This window comes from Pocillopora verrucosa, chromosome 14 (assembly GCF_036669915.1).
Source record: "Pocillopora verrucosa isolate sample1 chromosome 14, ASM3666991v2, whole genome shotgun sequence".
NCBI classification, from domain to species: domain Eukaryota; kingdom Metazoa; phylum Cnidaria; class Anthozoa; order Scleractinia; family Pocilloporidae; genus Pocillopora; species Pocillopora verrucosa.
This window is the reverse complement of record NC_089325.1, coordinates 20,756,944-20,770,150: the sequence shown is the minus strand read 5'-3', so window position 1 is coordinate 20,770,150 and position 13,207 is coordinate 20,756,944. Positions and strand designations below refer to the sequence as shown.

General features: G+C 38.7%; 1 long non-coding RNA gene across 1 annotated transcript; it reads left to right on the top strand.

Annotated features, from left to right (window-relative positions):
* Positions 1–9,808: 9,808 nt before the first annotated feature.
* LOC131775719 (uncharacterized) lies at positions 9,809–11,118 on the top strand. The gene is made up of 2 exons (XR_009339488.2): positions 9,809–9,911; positions 10,759–11,118. It is a non-coding gene; the product is annotated as an uncharacterized lncRNA (long non-coding RNA).
* Positions 11,119–13,207: the final 2,089 nt, after the last annotated feature.

Here is a 13,207-nt window from a genome sequence, read left to right as displayed (position 1 = left end):
AGTTGAGTTATGCGGATTTAAGTGACATGGATGCATTACCTTTGTACCTGTTCAGAGTCACCCATATTATATAACTAAAAGGACACAGCATTCACATGTCAGAACAGAATGGTGATGTCAACCATTACATCCCTAAATGAGGGGGAGCATTGGGATTTTCGGCTTCGTAGTTTTGGCTGTTTTTCAGATTCGCTTTTCGGTTTTTTTTGCCCGAAAACTTCCGTTTTTCGGTTTTGCTGTTCATTGCGGTTTGCGGATTTTCCGTTATTTTGCACTTGATTTTCGGTTTTCGTCAAAAATGCTAATGAGTTTTCGGATTTGGTATCCAATGTGGTTTTCGGTTTTTCCTCTTTGGGTTCCGGTTTGAATAAGATCTGAGGGCAATTATTCGCCTCCACTGATCTCGAATAACCGCGAAACCTCTCTATGCTCCACTAGTCACCACTGCATCGGAACGATTAGGCTTTTGATAACTGAGATGTTAAAATTTATCGGTTTTGACGGTTTTGCATGCGGTTTGCGGTTTTGACTGAATTTTTTTGCGGTTTCGCGGTTGTGGATGTTTTTTTAACGACGGTTTGCGGTTTCTAATAGACCCCAATGCCCCCCTGGTTGAATGGAATTCTACTCAAAGTTCGACAACCCGAGCAAACATAATTCCTAATTGAGAACAGACTCTTCTCAACAGAAGGAAGAAACAATCGGCGCTGTACAAACGTGTTGTTCCTTTTAATTATAACGAGAAACGAACCTATCATAACGAGAATAGCCTTCTTGATTGTTCGCACTGTTTAGCTGTCATTTTTTTTGTTTCAATTTTCTCAGTACCTTGCAAAGTTATAATAATGGAAATGGAGATTATCATGGTTTTCGATCATTAATATGTTTGGACCCTTCTCAGGATCATTTTAACCCTCACCTTGCAGCTCGGTCTAAAACGACCCTAAATGAGGCCCAACTATGCCCGCGAACATAAATTGTATAGTTTCATTGAAGCACATTTCCAAAATAACCTTCTGCTGAACAAAAGGTTGTTATAATTGTAGCTTTTAGCGAAAAGAATAAAAAACTGTTTCTCAATCGGTCAGTGTAAAACGCAGACTGCAGACTGTAGACCGGGGTGAAAATGCAGACTGAAACAGACTAGGGGTAAAATGCAGACTCGACTTTGGGGTCACGTGAGGTCACGTGGGGTCACATGAGATTTATAGTTAATCAGGGCTCGCCATTGCGACCGATGTGGTCGCATTTGTCGCAGTTGATTTATTTTGTCTAATTAAAGTACGTTTTTTTATTACATATCAGTAAGAGTACGCCAGAGTGCCATATTTCGTCAATAATTACTGCATGGACCATCCACATCAAGGTCATATGTCACACATCGGTTATATGGTCTTTGATACCCAACTCGATCAAATTACGCGATAGCCATCAATGCTGGTATTTTTAAAGCTGTTGTAAACTTTTATCGAATTGACTCGTGAACGACATTTGAGCGTCACAGAAGCTGCATTCCTATTAATAATGTAAACACCATACTGGCACTGAAAAAGCACCTTATTTCGTTCCTTGGCCTAAAGGAGTTGTCCAGTAAATATGGCCTAGGAGATTTTGATGTGAAACTTTATCACATGGCTCCGAAATCAGAGGGAAGAGTGACTATTTTGCGGACGAGCAATGGAATCTGGAGCTTCCGACCTTACTGGCTGGAAGTGGAAACGAATTAAACAGTATTTATTGGAATGGTTTGATATTTGGTATTGATATAAATTTATCAGTTGAAAGCCTACTTGGTAGTATGGAACGCCTGTAGATACCGATTTAAAAGCATTAAAGCATAGAGAAAGCACACATGTCTCTTCAAGATGCAGTATGTAAATCGTATGTAAATGACAACATCACAAAGACCGTTTCTGAGGTGAAACAACGGCACAGTATAAAGGAAACCACAGCAATCAACGGCCCTGAAGGAACTGTGTCTAATAAAACTCAAGTCTCACTTAAACTTCTCAAAGAAGGAATGCACCACCTGCCCAACAGCATAGCCTCAATTAACAAAAATTATCTCGAAGACATTGAATTGTGCCCATTACTCAAACTGACAGTTGTGGACAATCTACACGCAGTTTCCCACTTTAAGCATGAGACCCTCACCGCATCGCCGTATTCCCAAGACTTTGGAATAATTACCAAGGAGTCGTTGAAGAGAGTAACAAAATAGGCAACCAAGTATTTTACTTATGAAAAATCCTACTATCGTGTCCCCCACACCAGCACGGAGTTTGCAGATGTCAACTTAATGCGACCGCTACCTTCAGAGGAGATCAACCCCGAGACTGAAAGTGCTATGAAAGAATCCGTAGGGAAGTATCGTCCGTTGAGGCAAAGGACAGTTCGGGAGGAAACTACCAAGGGCAAGACAGGGGCTTTACCACCGGCCTTCTCAGCTCACGAAGCAACAAGATTCCACCAAAGTAGACTTGTTGGCGGGACTAGGGAACGATTATAACTTTGGAGATCAGCCAGTAGGGCTCAGCAGCGACAAAGGAGCTGTTCAAACTACTTCGGAAGGCGGGAATGTGACAGATGTCACATTTGTTGACGACTGTATCGTTGAAGTAGCAGTTGCGGAAATATGAAGACGAATATGCCACGGACTCAGAAAACGACTTTCCTCACCGAGAGGATTAAGATATTACCCCAATTACGGTTTCTTGATCCGGGCGGCCAATTCGCGCCCATTTTCGCTTGGATTTCTAAGGTACGCTTACAGTAGATCTCTCTAATAACCTAATTGAAAAGTAGACAAAAGAACATTCCTTTCCGATCATTTCATCGGAGCCAATCGCAATCGACGCATTGTAAAACAAAACATAAACAAATATATTGTGCTAGAGAACTCTTCACAAGTTTGCTGTCTTTCTGACGATCTTCTTTTCAACATTTTGACCGGCTAATGGGTTGAAAAGGAATGTTTTAATGTTGCACACGGGCAAATAGAAGTTTGCGTGCAGAAGAGTTGTAACACCCTTCCAACAAAGACTGAAAGTCACTTGGAAGATCTTGGAATTATTTCATTCCATAATTGATAAAAAGCAGTTCCTGTTGTATCAATTTTCGACTTAATTTTCGAGTTTTAGCTGTATGTGCCTTTTTAGCCAAAAATTAGGGTCGAAAAGTAAAAATTAACTCGCCAAGTTAATTATTAACAGTCATTTAACTGACAACTGGCCTAAAATCTTACTGAGAACTGATAAATAGCCGAAATTTTAAGTGACAACTGACATTTGTACCCCCTCCCCCCCCATCCAGACCCTCGTTGTAGTTCTCTCTTCAAGCAAAAGTACTCATTCAAGGGGAGTCGGGATAAGTGGAAAATCTGACCAGTATTTTCCGTTAACAACGGATGAACAACCTGCTGCTGATTTCAGGAAAACTTGCTATCCGCAGATCATTGGCCTCTCTCACACACATTACTTCCCTTGAAGTTATTTTACCCTCAGTCTGCAATTTACCTTCGGTCTACAGTCTGCAGTCTGCGTTTTACACTGACCGGTTCCACATGTCACAGCTATGTAACATGATCGTTTTGGCCGCGCGCTTGATGGAGACACTTTTTGGCCGCCAAATCGTACTTTCAATGCACCAAAAAATGGTCAAGGAGAACTCGCGAGGCGCTAAGGTCGATTATTTCTGATTTGAAATACAGCTATTGTCCAGAAAATGCACACAAAAAAAAAAAATGGTGGGGGCCATAGGCACTTAAGTGTTACATAATCAATTACATGCTTGACTGGTGTCCCCTCAGGAAAGCGGAATGTACAAAAAGAAATAATTTAACGTGTTAATACCTAATCATCTTTAAGAGCATTGTTGTAGACGCTAAAAGTTATTTCTCCCGTGGCTGTGAACACGACCTGACAAACTACACCATAGCGATACTCTACGGGTGATTTTGCAAAGGGTCAGCAATGCTTAAGGCCGTCAGCTTTTGTCCTGTTACCTGTTTGCCTAGTCTCGTGATTAAGAAGAGCGGTGATGATAGTCAAAAACTAAAAGATTGCTTTTGTTTTGACGACGAAGTGAAACCGGGTTGGATCCAGTACGACCCTAAAAAAATCACCGTTTTGTCTTGCAACGACAGTTTTAGCCCATTGGGTGAGGTGAGCGAAATCGTGAACGTGCACAAGCAAATGATCTCTGTAAAGAATGAGGCCAACATGAAGGATTTAAGCAACATTTTAGAGAAGCCAATATTGATGTGCGTCACTAGAAGACACCAATTTGGGAGTACCACGAAGACGGCTAGCTCAGATTCTGTGGAAAACTTTCTACAAAAAGAACTAACTTCCATAAATGGGTTCGACATCGACTTCGCAGTAATCTTTCCTCCGGAAGTGCTAAGAGATAAAATCAATGAAAGCTTGAAAACGATGAAGAGAAAAGTTCTTAAAGGGAAAAAGTTTTGCATCATGATTGACATTAAGCGAATTTTACAGGAGTTAACTCCCACGAACCTACAAGACAAGGATTCTCTGGAGTATGTTTCTTGGCATAACACGGCATTTTGGCTGACAAATCATAGCAAGCCGTTTCATTCTCTAACGTATGTGAATGGCTTTCTTTTCTGGGTGGTTTTGTTTCCGTTTTCTCTATTTATAGCCTTGCCTTACAGGCTAACTCGTCGGTTAATGTGTCACGACACTCGCGAAGACCTACATACGACGCTGAAGTTTACAGCAGAAAGCGAAGACATGGTAGCAGTGCATGTTTGGTTCCTGGAAAGGCCGTCCCCCGGGGCTTATAAGAAAAACTCCAAACTTTTTTCTGTTTTTGCAACAAAGGTTTCTGAACTTAAACCTTTAGTTCAGGATTGTAAGGCTGTATCCTTTGATTTACATACTGACGATTTTTTGGCTTACTAAGTCCTTACTACATGTAACCTCGTTAAAGAAAGCAGAAAATTGTAATTATGTAATAGAGTTGTCCCACAGGCCGAGCATGTCTCGTGTCACGTGCCACGAGACCTGGTGTTGGGAATATTTTTTTTTAAGTTCGCAACTGTTTTGTAAATTTTGACTCTGATCTGAAAACAAAATCAGTAGCTTATTGCTTAAGTGTGTTAAATATACTCTGAGAATCACATGAAATATCTCACGTCATTGATACCCAAAGGCGGAGAATTATGATTACATAATAGCGTCGTTTTCAGCTACGTCAGTCTCGCGTGCGCTGCTATCGTTAGAAATGGAAGTGAGACAAGTTAGATCTAATCACGTGCCTAATCACGCATGAAACTCAGAGCTATTACGTAACTGACCTTTGGTCTATGTCTAACTAAAATGAAACTGGAAAAGGCTAGCTTTTGGTAGGTTCCTATTGTTGAGGAGAGTGTATAAGAGTATAATCACAATTTGAGTCAAACGTACAGAAAATTGACAGTTAGGTAATCATTAATAATCAAAACTGTAACAGTTAGTCTCGTAAGTTATTGGTTATCACCAGCCCGAGTTAATAATGGTAATAGGACTTCGTGTCGTCCAATTCTGTCTGAAGTCATATTCGTGATTAACAAAATCGACTAAGTGACCGATTCCGAGAAAACGTTCGCGACGTAGAAAGAAATGGCAAGGACGCATCCAAACCAGTCGCTATACACTTAAACCTCCCTAATCATTCTAAACAACATATGGCAGTTTGCGGTCTTTTCTCTCATCTGGGCAGTTCGGAAAGCCGCAAAACACTAGAACAAGCCATTTGCCTTTTAAAAACTTTTCTCCGTAACTGCCAAAAAACCAGTTACAAATAGTAACGCTCTTGATGAAAGGGAACCAGCGACTGGTTTTGCTGTTATTCCTTACATACAGGGTGTTACTGAACCCATCAAGAGAATTTTGAATAGCCACAACGTTAAAGTTGCTCAAAAACCTTTTCAGACTTTGGGGCATATTTTCGCCAAACCTAAGGATCCTGTCACGAAAGAACAACGAACCGACGCCATTTATTCTATTCCTTGCAATGACTGTGATAACGAATACATCGGACAGACCAAACGCCAGTTTGGTACACGGTTAAAAGAGCACCAAAATGCGGTTTTTCTTTGCAAAAAGGAAAATTCAGCTTTATCGGAGCATACTTGCCTAACCAACCATACAATTGGGTGGGATAATTCTAAAATTATCACTACTAATCGGCGTTACCACCAGCGCCTTTGTTTGGAGGCTTGGCACATTAACTCCGCCCACGCTCCTTTAAATCGTGACGATGGCGGTCTGCTTCCTGACGCCTATTTACACCTCGTCAGAAAAAAGGCCGCCAATTAGTGATCATATAAAAGGACCTCTTGTTGCAGCGTTTAGATCACCCCTGATGAAGGCACTAGACAGGAGTGTCGAAACGTTGGGTCTATGAATTGTAACTTCTTCGGTTACATTCATTAAATCTGCAAACCAGTGTAGCTTCAAACTATGTCTGATTGTCCACCTGGTTGCCGTGTGAACTTTAATATATTTTAATTTATTCTTGTTTTCTCGTCACCATATTCCCACCAATAGCGAAGCTCTATTTTCTGCATATAAACCTACACACAACCCACAATTCCTCCAAATGCTCTGACGAAGGGCTAACGCTCAAAACGTCAGCCTTTTCACCCTTAACGGTGGCCAAGTTACGTTTTCAACTCATTTGTTAGCACTAAATTACCTGCTATACTCTCTCACCGACGCAGCACGACAGTTTCTTTAGAAATTTACCCCCTTTATTCATTGACAAAATCAAATTAATCAAAACTTGAGAAAGAAGCTAAACATCGGTTACATGTTTTCATTAAAAAAAATCCGTTAATTCGGCAAAATGCAAGACAACAGCGCGCGCGCATGACGCGTTCTGTCCACTTACATAGGCATGACGTGTAAATATCCTTTCAACTGTCCTAATACACTGTCCAATTACAAGCATGACGCATACACTCTCCTATTAGCGCTCAAATCGTGTTGGTGATGGCCAATCGCGTTCAAGAATTTTGTTATAGTTTTGATTACTAATGGCAATAAGGCCGAGGGAGTCCAATTCTGTCTGTAATCATACACGTATGATTACATCCAGAATTGGACGACACGAAGTACTGTGACTGTAGTACTACCTCGATGGAAAATATTACAAGAATTGATGACGTGGTTGGCCACCGTTTAGAGATTCTGAGGCTGACGTTTCCTTCGAACTAAAGGCTAACGTTTGAACGTCGGCTTTGGTTTTTTTTTTTTAGAGGCCACATTACGTTATCACCTCGGTTGATGACACTAACTGAAATTCCATTTATATATCAGGTTGATCACCAGAGCGTGGAAATTTATGTGTTTTATCAAATAATTTCACCCAGTTAAGGGACACCTTATTCCACGAGTAATGACATGCAGTACTTAAATTGATACAAACAAAGCTATGTGACTTCTTTTGTTGCTTTAGAGGACACAGAGTAACTTTCCATTCTATCGACGAGAACAATCAAGTTTGCCGTCGACTTCAGCAGTTGTTGTTATTCCAATATAAGTAGGATTATTCCCAGTTATTCTGACTGATTTTATTTAATCTGCATATATACGGATCAGCGTATAATCCACCAGAGAAAAGTAAAGTATTGATATACATTTTAGAGGTATCAAAGGCTTTGATATTACTTATGGTAGTTTTCATCCTTTCGTATACGTAATAGCCGTTTGGAAGTGAGACAGGAGAAGTGTGTGTTAGGTGTAGTGCTGACGAGTTCGGGGTGTTCTGGTAAATTCCCTTGTAGTAACTATATGAGAAGAAAAATCTCTCCTGTTTGACATAGAAATCTATAATTAGAGGAAAAAACTGAGCAAAATCTTGTGGCGTTCGAGAAGAGATGTTCATTTGTCATCGAGAGTGGACGGCTTTTCGCGTGATACTTTGAGATTAAGTTTACTGATTACGCTCGCTTGAAAAGTAGTTTGCTTGTTTGGTGAATTTCATCGAGTTCTTGATCTTTCTTAGAATTTCACCTTGTTCCAGTCGCTGTTTCCAGTTTCGAGGCCGGCAAGTTATTTTTCATGAAAGAGCTGGAATCATGCACCTTTCGCCCCGAAAACCAAAGCCATCTTTCACTAATAGTGTTATTCTTCACTGGATTGCATATGAATAAATACAAGCCGATGTCACTTTGATCTCCAGCTGTTTGATTTCCATTTTTCTCTCCAAAAGTTACTTAAAATATATTTTTTAAGTCTCTCCGTTGGCAAAGAAAAGGAGTCTTTCTCTACATGATTTTAGGTATCAAAATTTGATTATTTCCAATATTTTGCTATTCTGTCAAATTTTTTTCCCTCACTTTGGCAAATTTTTACTAAAATGTCATATTCCTTAATTTCGAAATCAAGAGACCCATTACTGGCGACTTTGGCGGGTATGAAATAAATGGGTTTTTTATCGTTGCTTTCAAATTGATATAGCAATTTTTACTATACAACACGAAATTGTCTCATTTAATAAGAAGAAATTGCAATTATGATTTCCTTCAACCCACGCTTTATAAATCTCTTTGATAAACACAATTCCCCTTCAAAATTTAACGAGAATTAAGGAAGATTTATTCGAACGAATCTCCTAAATCGATAGGATACCAACCCGTACATCAATTCTAATTTAAAACGATTTTTATCACAATTCTAAACCCTGCATTTTTCCTGTTGCAAAACAGTTTAAGACATCTTCCAAGAATATTAAAGATAACCCTTTTCCTTTTCTTTTCTGTTAACTTTTGCTATTTTTAGCTCAAATAAACCAAAATTTGCAACAGACATAATTTATGTTTAATTGATCGGTTGATTCCGACTGCTTACTGCCAGGAACAAATACCAAGAAAGCAAATTTAAATGAAACAACCTGGCAAAGGTTCTCTTTTTTTAAGTCTAAAGAAGAATTTCCCTAACTCTGGCAATTTATGTCCTGTTTTTTATAGGCCTTTTATTGGATTTAATATTCATAATAAAACTATCAGTGTTACTTTAAAACGAGCTAAACTATTGCTCTCTTTTACTTGTTTCATTCAATAAGTTTTATAGAATTATACGATAGATTTTGAGTTGTGTCGGAACAGGGCTGCCATGGGAAAAATCAAAACCAAAACAAGACTATAACTAAAGCAGCAATCAAAAAGTAGATGCAATTAGTTCTCAACTGTTCAAGTTTCACTGAATTAAATTTTCATATCACCTCATGAAATTAGAAATGTGCAGTCGATGACTGAAAAAAATCACCAGCTTTGCAGTTTTATTTCATCGGACAAATACAGAATTTTGGGTTATCTACATCAGGTTTTGAGCAGAAGTATGTTCTTGCCTGTTTCAGTCCGTTTAAAAAAATGACAACTTCTCATTAAAATTGTTACATCCAAGCGACATGTTTCAAAGACGAAAAAGCAAGAATTAAGATTCGATTTCCAATAGTGGTAGACAAAAGTAAACACGGATTAACGATCAATTTGCTCCCTCGAGACAATTAAGAGATAGCAAAATACCCATGAGTTTTTTTATTAAAATTCCATATATTTCCTGAAAAACATCCTAATCCTCCAAGGAAAATTGTAATTCATTTGATTGTTTCCTTCCTTTTTTCGGTTGTTGAAAAAGAAAGTTAAAATTTCTTAATCTTACAGCTATAAGAGGAGCAAATATTTCTGTCCAAGGTAATGTTTTCGATAATGCGGCTGTCTTTGATGCACTGATTAGGGCGCGTTTCCGCTTGTTACACTGTGCTTCGTTAATTGCCGCGAAAAGCTTAATATAAGGTTCGTTCGTTTATGGGCTCATTCAGGTTTGGGAATCACCGAGGTAATATCTCTCTCAAAGCGTGAAATCAAGATTAACTGACTGACCAGTTGTGCCGCAGTGAAGGTAAAAGGAATCAGATATAACGCTACAGATAGATAAGATTTCAACTTAGAAGGAGACAACTCTCGTTTAGAGCTAAGAGAAATGTTTGTATTTGCTCACCTAAAATTTCTTCAAACCGTACAAAAGATGATGCCTTTTCCCTCATAATGCTACGTGAGTAGTTACTGATTTTTTCCCTTCCAAACAAAATAATAGTTGAAAGAAGGAGATAGCTAAGCTTGGACCAAAAGAATTTCAAAGAGATCAGTTTTCAAACTGGCGAAATTCATAGAAATTGTCAAACGCAGGAGCTGTCAAACGTCATTCTTCGTCTAACCGTAAGAAATTTCAGAGAACCATACGGAATACCTTCTATTTGAGTGGGTATTTGCCCTGGATTAAACTAGTTTTATTAACTGTTTTCTAGTAACTTTGATACCGCCAATATTTCAGGTTCAAACTATATTCATTTTGAGTCATGCTGAAATATAAGTTCGGATAGGCGAATTGTATATGGTTTGCGTTGTAGCACGCCAACTCGAACAAAAATCCGTGCATTCGTTGTCGGAATGCACAGTCGAGGAGTCGCGCGAAGCAATAACGCGAAAGTAAAAAAGTTGCTTTGTACCTTATCATCGCGCGATTCACGCTGATCTGCTTGAAATCAAGCTTCCCCGACACCTCTTGAAGCAGAATAAAGATCGCAATCTTGTTCACTGTTCTTTCGTTTCCATTTGCTAGAAGAAACGGGAGAGACTGGTTTGCAGGTTGATCAACATGAATTTACGCTGTTACTTTTTCTGCTTTTCTGAAATGATCCTTCTTTCTTTAATGAAAACCTTGTCCGTTATTTTCTCTTTGTCATCAGATGAAGTATGCGATAGTGTTTGTCCTTCTTCTGGTTGCTGTCACGCCATCATCAGCCCTTTCCTGTATAGATGATTGTGAGCAGAAAAATGACCTGTGTGAGGATGCGTGCTCAAGGAACTATCTTCCTTGTTCCGTCTGCGCGACGAAATTGGATGATTGTAAGACACTATGTCCAGGAAAATGAGCTGGCGAAAGTACTAAGAGGCTTCAAGACAACCAAGGACTCGTCCAGATAAATGTCAAATTTTGTTTTTGTGTCTTTGTATAAAATCTAGCGCCACAGCGACTGATTTCCGATCTACATGGAAACCATAGATCATGTCAACTGGTAGAAATAAAAACGTATCAAAAATTAGAATTATGCCCTCTTAAATTACATTCCGAAGCATAAGTCGTCACTGGCAACCTTCTTCTTATATTCCGCAAGAAATTTTAAGATCCCATACTAAGGACAATGATAAAAAAAAAAAAAAAACCGCGTCAAACACCTGAGTAGATGTAGGGTTGCCATGGTGAAGTGTTGTCGGTAAAATATGTTAACATGAGATTTGGAATTAGAATGAAACGTTAAAGAAACTACAGACAAACATTTTGGCGAACATTATTCACTCGTTTAAAGTAATTCCTTATATCTCGGCCCTTTGGCGAGAAGAACACGGAATTTTGATTTCCTCCAGTCTGCTAAACTTGTTCAGTTGGTAAACGGGAGGGATTTTGATACGCCAAGTGAAAAGGAGAGGAGGCCTGGGTTGGGTCTGAACCAGTTCTAGGCCTTCCTCCTTCCTCCTTAGTAACAAAACAAACATTTTACAACTCCTCAAATCCTTCTAAGGACGATTAAATTTAACTGATACCCATAATGCTCTGTTTTATTATACCCCCTTCCTCCTCATTAGCAGTCATAATTTTCATAACCGCTTTCAACGGGGGTACCGTACAAATATAAAAAATCTATGACGGTAGTATACATTTTAACAGCCTAGTACTTTCCGCCTCATAAAGGAGCCTTTTCATGGACCTGCACAACTACTGAAGACATATTGAACATGAATAAATAATCCTATCAGAAAAGCATAGCCTGCGCAGCCAGGCTCCTAAAGGAGAGGACAGGGGAGGGGTGGGTTGATGGATAAACGAAAACCTTGCGAGTCCCTACCCCGGTCGTTAACCATTCGTCCCCTAAGGCTGTGTCTTTGGTAGCGCATTGATACAATCGTGATTAAAAAAAAAGATAGAGCAGCAGTAAAGTTATTCATATGATATGGAGTATTATTTTACAAGGAAGAAGTAATTTTCAATTTTGCCAAGGGTAGAACTATTCTCTTCCAAATCGATTTGTTTTAAGTCTGATAATTTGACGCCCACGATTTTATATTTAGCTTTCTTGATCTTGGTGCTAGTTTGCCTAACCCCTCCCTGTGACTTTTTTATGAAAGCATAAAGTTATAATGATATGAAATTCATTGAGAATAAGTTAATAGTTATTTCTAGATCATGCGCGGTGCAGATAAAAAAAATTATCTTTTCGTTTAATGACTGTAAACAAAAATTATTGATTTCAGTCTGCAAATGACTGTGTATGATTACTGTCGAGTCACACCACTCAAAATACGCTAAAAGGAAATTAAACTCAAAATTTTCAATTTTTATTCTTATGCAAATCTGAAGAGGTGACTGTTCTGCGGTAAGGGAAAACAAACGAGCTATTCGATTTGAATTACTGGAAGAGATGTCCTCATTGTCCATAGTGGCCAAAGGAAACTGATGAAATATTTGGGTAGAATTTCTTATCTAGGTGTTACACCTAGCAATTTCCGCCAAGTCCATAAATTTGAATTTCCGATTTAGCGCGTAAAAAATATCTGCGAAATATGATTGCCTGCACCAAGATTGATGTTTTACCATGTTAATTGTGAAAGTGTCCAATCTAGATATCGTTAAAGAAGAGATTTAAAAAAGATATTTAGGATTTGATAGTTGTCATAATGATAATGAAACAATAAAATTTCTACTTTATTGTCTGATTTTCGTACTGCGCCAAACTTTTTTAGCAAGCGATCATTTTAAGATGTATTAGAGCGCAAGATCAATAGAGGAACATTTGATTCATTGGAAATTTAATTCTTGCCTATATCTAAAATATTCATCATCTTTTGCGTTTCTTGAATTCAGGATTCTGAACCATTTTGCTCAAAAACGTGAGCGGATACTTTGACGCAGACTGGATGTTATCAAGAACACAACTTAACAATTAAACAAATTAGTTTTGATGTCTAGATACGTCAGATTAAGGGTGAGTGGGACGAGAGACGTGTCATTCTTTGTATTAGTAACTATATCCTCAATTCTTTCTTTCCGACAGGTAATATGGCGGCGAAAAATTTTCAAAGGTGAAGAATGGTGAGTAACAACCTGATTTGTTTTTGAGTTCGATTTGAGTCTAATAA